This window comes from Phyllobates terribilis, unplaced genomic scaffold (genome assembly GCF_046119375.1).
Source record: "Phyllobates terribilis strain yellow unplaced genomic scaffold, ASM4611937v1 Scaffold_11__3_contigs__length_659146591, whole genome shotgun sequence".
NCBI lineage: Eukaryota > Metazoa > Chordata > Amphibia > Anura > Dendrobatidae > Phyllobates > Phyllobates terribilis.
The window spans coordinates 574332950-574340416 of record NW_027362771.1 but is presented as its reverse complement, the minus strand read 5'-3'; the positions used below and the strand labels follow the sequence as shown (position 1 = coordinate 574340416).

The following is a 7467-nucleotide window of genomic DNA, read 5'->3' as shown; positions in this document are numbered from 1 at the left end:
ATAGATGGCTACGTGCGGCCTCCTGCTGAGTATACGTGTATAGATCGCTACGTGCGGCCTCCTGCTGAGTATAGATGCCGCACGGCATTCCCCCCAGAGATAGCAGGAGGCCACACAGCGCCATCTATACTCAGTGGGAGGCCGCACATAGCCATCTATACACAGCAGGAGGCCGCACGGCGACATCTATACTCAGCGGGGGGCCGCACGTAGCCATCTATACACAGCGGGGGGCGCACGTAGCCATCTATACACAGCGGGGGGCCGCACGGCAACGTCTATACACAGCGGGGGGGCCGCACGGCACCGTCTATACACAGCGTGGGGCCGCACGTAGCCATCTATACACAGCGGGGGGCCACACGTAGCCATCTATACACAGCGGGGGGCCGCACGGCGCCCCCCCCAGAGACATCAGGAGGCCGCACGGCACCAACTATACACAGCAGGAGGCCGCATGCAGTCATGCACACACACAAACATATACAGACACGCATAAACACATTTGAAACACAAAAATACATACATACAAACAGACATCACATAATGACATCTGCCCACACACACACACAAACACACACACATACACAGACAGACATCGCACACACACACCTGCCCACACACACATCTGTGTGTGCGTATGTATAGTGTGTGTGTGTGTATGTATGTGTGTATGTATAGTGTGTGTGTGTGTGTATGTGTGTGTGTATGTATAGTGTGTGTGTATGTATGTATAGTGTGTGTGTGTGTGTGTGGTGTGTGTGTGTGTATAATTTGTGTGTGTGTATTTTTTTTTAAGTTAAAAACAAGTAAAATGCATGTGGCATCAATATCAAGACTCCAGATATAAGGGCCTATTCACACTGAATTTTGCAATGCATTCATCTCCTCTTTCCAGGCTTCTATCTAAATCCCTGAAAAATGGCATTCAGATGGGCCTTGACATAGCCATTGATTTGAACAAAGGCAAACCGAGGCTAAAGAAAGTCTGAATCTTTAGGCTCCATTTTCTCTGCTTTCAGATGTCTAATTTCAGACAGCACAATCCTGAATTTCAGGGATTCAGTTGTAAGCCTTGTGTAAAGACCTGAATGCAGCGCTGGATGTAGTGTGAATAGGTCCTTACATCCTACACCACCTCAGGGTATTGTTGTTATGGAGTATTGCCCCTGGGTGGCCGCAGTTATGATCACCACCAGGGCTCGCGGTCACCCACCCTAGCTTTGGTATTCTGGGGAGCTGGTATAATGAATATCTGAGAAGAGCCCTAGAGAAGCAAGAACATTGGACAACCAAGAGGTGGTGGCCTCAAGTCAGGTGTAGTGTTCAACAGGGCAAGACTTTCTAACCTGCCCACACACACACACACACACACACACACACACACACACACACATCAGCCCACACACACCTGCCCACACAGACACACACACACACCTGCCCACACAGACACACACACCTGCCCACACACACACACACCTGCCCACACACACACACACATCTGCCTACACACACACCTGCCCCCCCACACACACACACACATCTGCCCACACACACACCTGCCCCCACACAGACACACACACCTGCCCACACACATACACACCTGCCCACACACACACCTACACACCTGCCCACACACATACACACCTGCCCACACACACACACCTGCCCCCCCACACACACACACACATCTGCCCACACACACACCTGCCCCCACACAGACACACACACCTGCCCACACACATACACACCTGCCCACACACACACACCTGCCCACACAGACACACACACACACCTGCCCACACACACACCTACACACCTGCCCACACACACACACACCTGCCCACACACACACCTGCCTACACACACACACACCTGCCCACACACACCTGCCCACACACACGCCTACACACACACACACCTGCCCACACACACACCTGCCCACACACACACACACACACCTGCCCACACACACACACACCTGCCCACACACACACACACCTGCCCCCACACACACCTGCCCACACACACACACACCTGCCCACACACACACACCTGCCCACACACACACCTGCCCACACACACACACACACACCTGCCCACACACACACACCTGCCCACACAGACACACACACACACCTGTCCACACACACACACACCTGCCCACACACACACCTGCCCACACAGACAAACCTGCCCACACACACGCACACACACCTGCCCACACAGACACACCTGCCCACACACACATCTGCCCACACACACATCTGCCCACACACACACACTCACCATCCCCCGGCTCCATTCCTCCTGCCTGCTCTCTCTCCACTCCGGTGGTAAGTAGCAGTACAGGCCGGGCGCGCACTGCGTGACGTCACAGCTAGGAGACACGGCCGCGCACAGAGCCGTGTCTCCTAGCAGTGACGCGGCCGGGCCAGCACAGGGAAGTTAACTGCTTGCAGTGCTGGCCCGGCCGATGAAGAAGTAGCGGCGGTCGCTGCTGTGGGAGCGGTCCGGGGCCCCCCCTCCCGCCACTGCTACCGGTATGTGCTGCGGCGGCCCGCACATATAATGAGGGCAATCCGGCATTAGAAACCCCGCCCGGAGCCGCGGGCCCCCTGCAGGCTCGGTGCCCCGTGCGGTTCCCCGGATTGCCCTCATTATAATCCGCATATGCCTCCAATTCATCATAAGTCCCTGATAACAGACTCCCTGATGGCAATTCATTGAAAAGTCCCTGTATAGTGTTCTCTTCCACCCCTAGTTCATAATATGTCCTTGATAGCGTCCTCCTCCTGTTAGTGTCTTCCCCCCCAACCCAATTCATAATAAGTCCCTTATAGACTCCTTCCCCACCCTCTGGTTTACTATAAGCCTCTGTATAGCATCCTCCCCAATCCCCCAATTAATTATAAATCCTTGATATCAACCTCCCCTACCCCCAGTTCATTACAAGTCCCTGATGACGTCCTCCCTCCAATTCAATCGTTGCCTCTTATGGGATCATCTCTGCATTGCTGGACAGGTCTGGAATACAGAAGAGACGGTTCCCTTCCAGGACGTAGAAACCAATGGACAGAACGTATAGTGGTGAGTGGTGATAGTCTGTAACCAGAAAGGAGGAGCAGACGGCCGATAATACAGGAGAAAGTCATTGTGTCAGAGATCATGTACAGAAGCCCGGATAGCTCAGTCGGTAGAGCATCAGACTTTTAATCTGAGGGTCCAGGGTTCAAGTCCCTGTTCAGGCGGAAGCTTTCAATAAAGATGAAACCAATAAACGCTATTTCTAAAGGATATAAGAGACCTAGGGAAGGACGAATGATGGCGACTGTTCAGGAAAATATCACGGTTACTGTTCTTTGATTTCATTTAGTTTTGGGTGGTGACCTTGTTCTCGTTCGCTGCTCTCTTGACGCCAACAACAGGCGATCACTGGTAATGTAATGTACTAGAACATAAGTGAGGGCTCCTTACATATTCCACGTAGTAGGAACTTGTGGACAGTCTGTATAGAGAAACTATGTGGCGGTATTCAGTCCCTATTTGGTGTTATTATGTGTTCCTGGTATGACGGTAATGAGTCACTATTTAGTATTATAATGTGCTCATGGTATGGCGGTATTCAGCCCCTATTTGGTGTTATTATGTGTTCCTGGTATGGCGGTATTTAATCACTATTTGTTATTATATGGTCACAGCATGACAGTATTGCTTCTCAGCTGCTCTAGCGCCATCATCAGGAAGTCCCTGGTATTGCAATCCTCTAACACATAATTGAAGGTTTCCCCAGGACGCAGGAGCAGACAGTCTGTATAGCAGGAGGTGGTGACACTATGGTCAGATGGAGGATAAACCCTCTCCCCTCCCCCAGTCTGGGGGGCTTTTCTTTCTTCCATTACAGACTTAGGGGAGGGGTTTATTAGCATATCCACTCCCAGAATCCTTTGCTCCCACAACCCCCTAATGACTTTGTCTCTCCTCAGTGTAGACAGAGCCCCAGATCCGGAGGCCGCAGCTCCTTACAGATGGCCTCCAGCTTTGCGCAGTGGCAGTATCATAGCCCATGAGGTTTATCCGAGGCGTGATTATTGCTAGTTGAAAACTTTTCCCAATACCCCACCATGAGGGCTCGTAATACAGTCAGCATGGCAATTTTTGACAGTCTCCCAGGAGACTGAATAGGTGGTTAATAGTAGACAAAGAGTTATTCCGGTTTTACTGGAGTAATTCTATATACAGTTGTAATGGACTTGAAAGTGTTGGGCTGAGAATTGTATGTGAAGTTGTACTTCCATAAGGTTAAGGGCGTACATAGAAATCATAGGGCACCACAGAAGAAGTTATAATTGCCACCCCCCAAAAAATATAATAGTAGTCGGGGGTGCAGAAGAGCAGATCTCACAACCTTCCAGCCTTTACTTAGCAATTTTCCTACTGGTGAAGTCCCAGATTCCTCTCTCATTGTCCCCATAAAGTATGATGCCAACAAAAGTGCCCCCCAAACACAGTATGATACCCCCATGGTGAATTCCTCCACATTAGCCTCCACATGCGCAGTATAATGACCCTACTGTACCCCACTTCAACTCCCAAGGCAACATATGGTGACCCTAACACAGTATGATCCCCCAAGTGTGACCCCCACACAGCCCTACATACAGTTTAATGGCCCGCACTAGCCCTCCAAACAGTAAGATGGCCCCCACACAAACCTTCACACTGTATAATTGCTTGCATACAGTATAATGGACCCCCACATAGCCTTCCATATAGTATAATGCGTCCCCCATAACTCTCTATATAGTATAATGCATTCCCCATGATCCTCCATAAAATATAGTGTACTCCCCATGGTCCTCCATACAATATAATGCACCCCCATGGTCCTACATACAAATTAATGCACCCCCATGGTCCTCCATACAGCCATACAGAATAATGTACCCCCATGGTCCTCCATACAGTATAATGATCCCCAGGGCCGGCTCCAGGTTTTCGTGGGCCCTGCTCGAAAGCGTCTCAGTGGGCCACTTTAACACATACCACGATTCATGATGCACAGATGAGGTAGAGGAATGTAGATATAATGCAATGCAAAGATTTCACTCACTTCTTACATTACATGAGTGATATCTATTGTAAATTCTACAATATCTCAGAAACCGGCGAATCCTTGCAGCGCACAGTGCAGACCGGACAATATAGTCCTCCATACAGTACTATGAGCCCCATATAGTCCTCCATATAGTATTATGAGCCCCATATAGTCCTCCATACAGTATTATGAGACCCATATAATGCTCCATACAGTATTATGAGCCCCATATAATGCTCCATGCAGAAAAATGGCCCCATATGATGCTCCATGAAGAATACTGGGCCCCATATAATGCGCCATGCAGAATGGGCCCCATATAATGCTCCATGCTGTATGGGCCCCATATAATGCTCCATGCAGGCTGGGCCTCATCTAATGCTCCATGCAGGCTGGGCCCCCCTACAATGCTCCATGCCGGCTGGGCCCCCTTACAATGCTCCATGCCCCTATTAAATGAAAAAAATAGAATACTCACCTCACCTCATCTCTCCTGCTGCTGCTGCAGCTACTCTACTCCGGACTCCTCAGCGTTGCATTCTTCCCGCTCTCTGCGCTGTGACTGCTCAGGAGAGGGCGCGCTGGAAAGACGTCATCTCGCCATCTGACCTGAGACATCACAGTCAGGAGAAGCGGAAGATACAGGATCTGTGGAGGAATGGGGAGAAGTAAGTAGCCAGGGGAGGAGTCCTGAGGAGATAATTTGCATATTCCCACTGCATTTTGGGGTAAGTGAAGAGTCTCTGCGAGCTCAAAGAACACTGGATTTTGGCTGTAGGAGCTGGAAAGAGGACATCAGTAAACCAGGGGATGAGTCCTGAGGAGATTATTTGCATATTCCCACTGCATTTTGGGTTAAGTGAAGAGTCTCCGCGAGCTCAAACAACACTGGATTTTGGCTGTTGGAGCTGGAAAGAGAACATCGGTAAACCAGGGTAAGAGTCCTCAGGAGATAATTTGCATATTCCCACTGCATTTTGGGGTAAGTGAAGAGTCTCCACGAGCTCAAAGAACACTGGATTTTGGCTGTTGGAGCTGGAAAGAGGACATCGGTAAATCGCGCGCCGGTAGGCATTTTAAAGGTTTTTTTAAGCTTTTTTCACTGTTTTCAGAACATTAACAGTAAGAACATGGAAGAGTCCAGGAGCCAGTTGGTGAGCTGCATATCCTGCTACATGTTCACAGACTTGCCAGTGGAAAAGCCAAACTTCACGTGCCAGAAATGCAGCTTGTGTCCCTGTTGGAGGAAAAGTTGCGAAATCTAGAAGAGAGGTTAACTACCTTGAAAATCATTAAGGAAGGTGAAGAGTTCTTAGACAGAGCAGAATTATCTCTTCATGATTCAGAAAGAGAAGAAATTCGAACTGCACCTGATGAAACAGAGGAATGGAAGCATGTGACCCACAGAAGCAGGAGGATCGAGAGGCAGTCAGCACCCATACTGCTCAGGAACCTGTACCAGGCTCTCACGCAGGAGAACCATGAAGAAATACAGCAAAATAAGACTTTGCCAGCAATGAATAACCTTGTAAGCCCTCAGAATCCTCCTGGATGGAGAAAGAAGAATGTTGTGAAGAAAAAACGGAGAGTGGTGGTCATGGGGGATTCCCTGTTAAGAGGAACAGAGGCCGCTATCTGCAGACCGGACATAACCTCAAGAGAAATGTGCTGTCTTCCAGGAGCAAAAATTAAAGATGTGTCTGACAGGATATCAAGACTCTTCAGACCTACAGATCACTACCCATTCCTGCTAATACATGTGGGGACAAATGACACCGCAGGAAAAGACCTGGAAACCATCTGCAGTGACTTTGAAGACTTAGGCAAGAAAGTGAAAGAATTGGGAGCGCAGGTGGTCTTCTCATCCATCCTCCCAGTGGATGGCCATGGAACAATGAGGTGGAATAAGATTCTACAGGTGAACAACTGGCTACGTCGATGGTGCCGTCAACAAGGATTTGGATTTCTGGATCATGGAATGAATTACCTATACGATGGACTACTTGCTAGAGATGGGGTGCACCTTACGAAGACTGGAAAACATGTATTTGGAAGTCGCCTTGCTACACTCATCAGGAGAGCTTTAAACTAGAACAATGTGGGAAGGGAAGCAAAAGGCCAGAAAAAGCCATACAGCTGACAAATACTATTGAGATCTCTGCTACTGGAAGTGGAAAAGAAGAACAAAGACAAAAAAATCTAAATGATAAAAATATGGGAGGAAGAGAAACCAATCACAAACTAAAATGTTTTTATACAAATGCACAAAGCATGGGCAACAAACAAGGAGAATTGGAACTACTAATGCAGGAAAAGGAATATGATGTCATTGGAATCACTGAAACTTGGTGGGACGATACACATGATTG

The 7467-nt window shown here is 49.0% G+C and overlaps 2 non-coding genes across 2 annotated transcripts; both read left to right on the top strand.

Moving 5' to 3' along the window:
• Positions 1-3178: 3178 nt before the first annotated feature.
• Positions 3179-3251, top strand: TRNAK-UUU (transfer RNA lysine (anticodon UUU)). The gene has a single exon. It is a non-coding gene; the product is annotated as a tRNA-Lys (tRNA).
• Positions 3252-4037: 786 nt separating this feature from the next.
• LOC141168215 (U4 spliceosomal RNA) lies at positions 4038-4177 on the top strand. Its single transcript, XR_012251960.1, has one exon. It is a non-coding gene; the product is annotated as a U4 spliceosomal RNA (small nuclear RNA).
• Positions 4178-7467: the final 3290 nt, after the last annotated feature.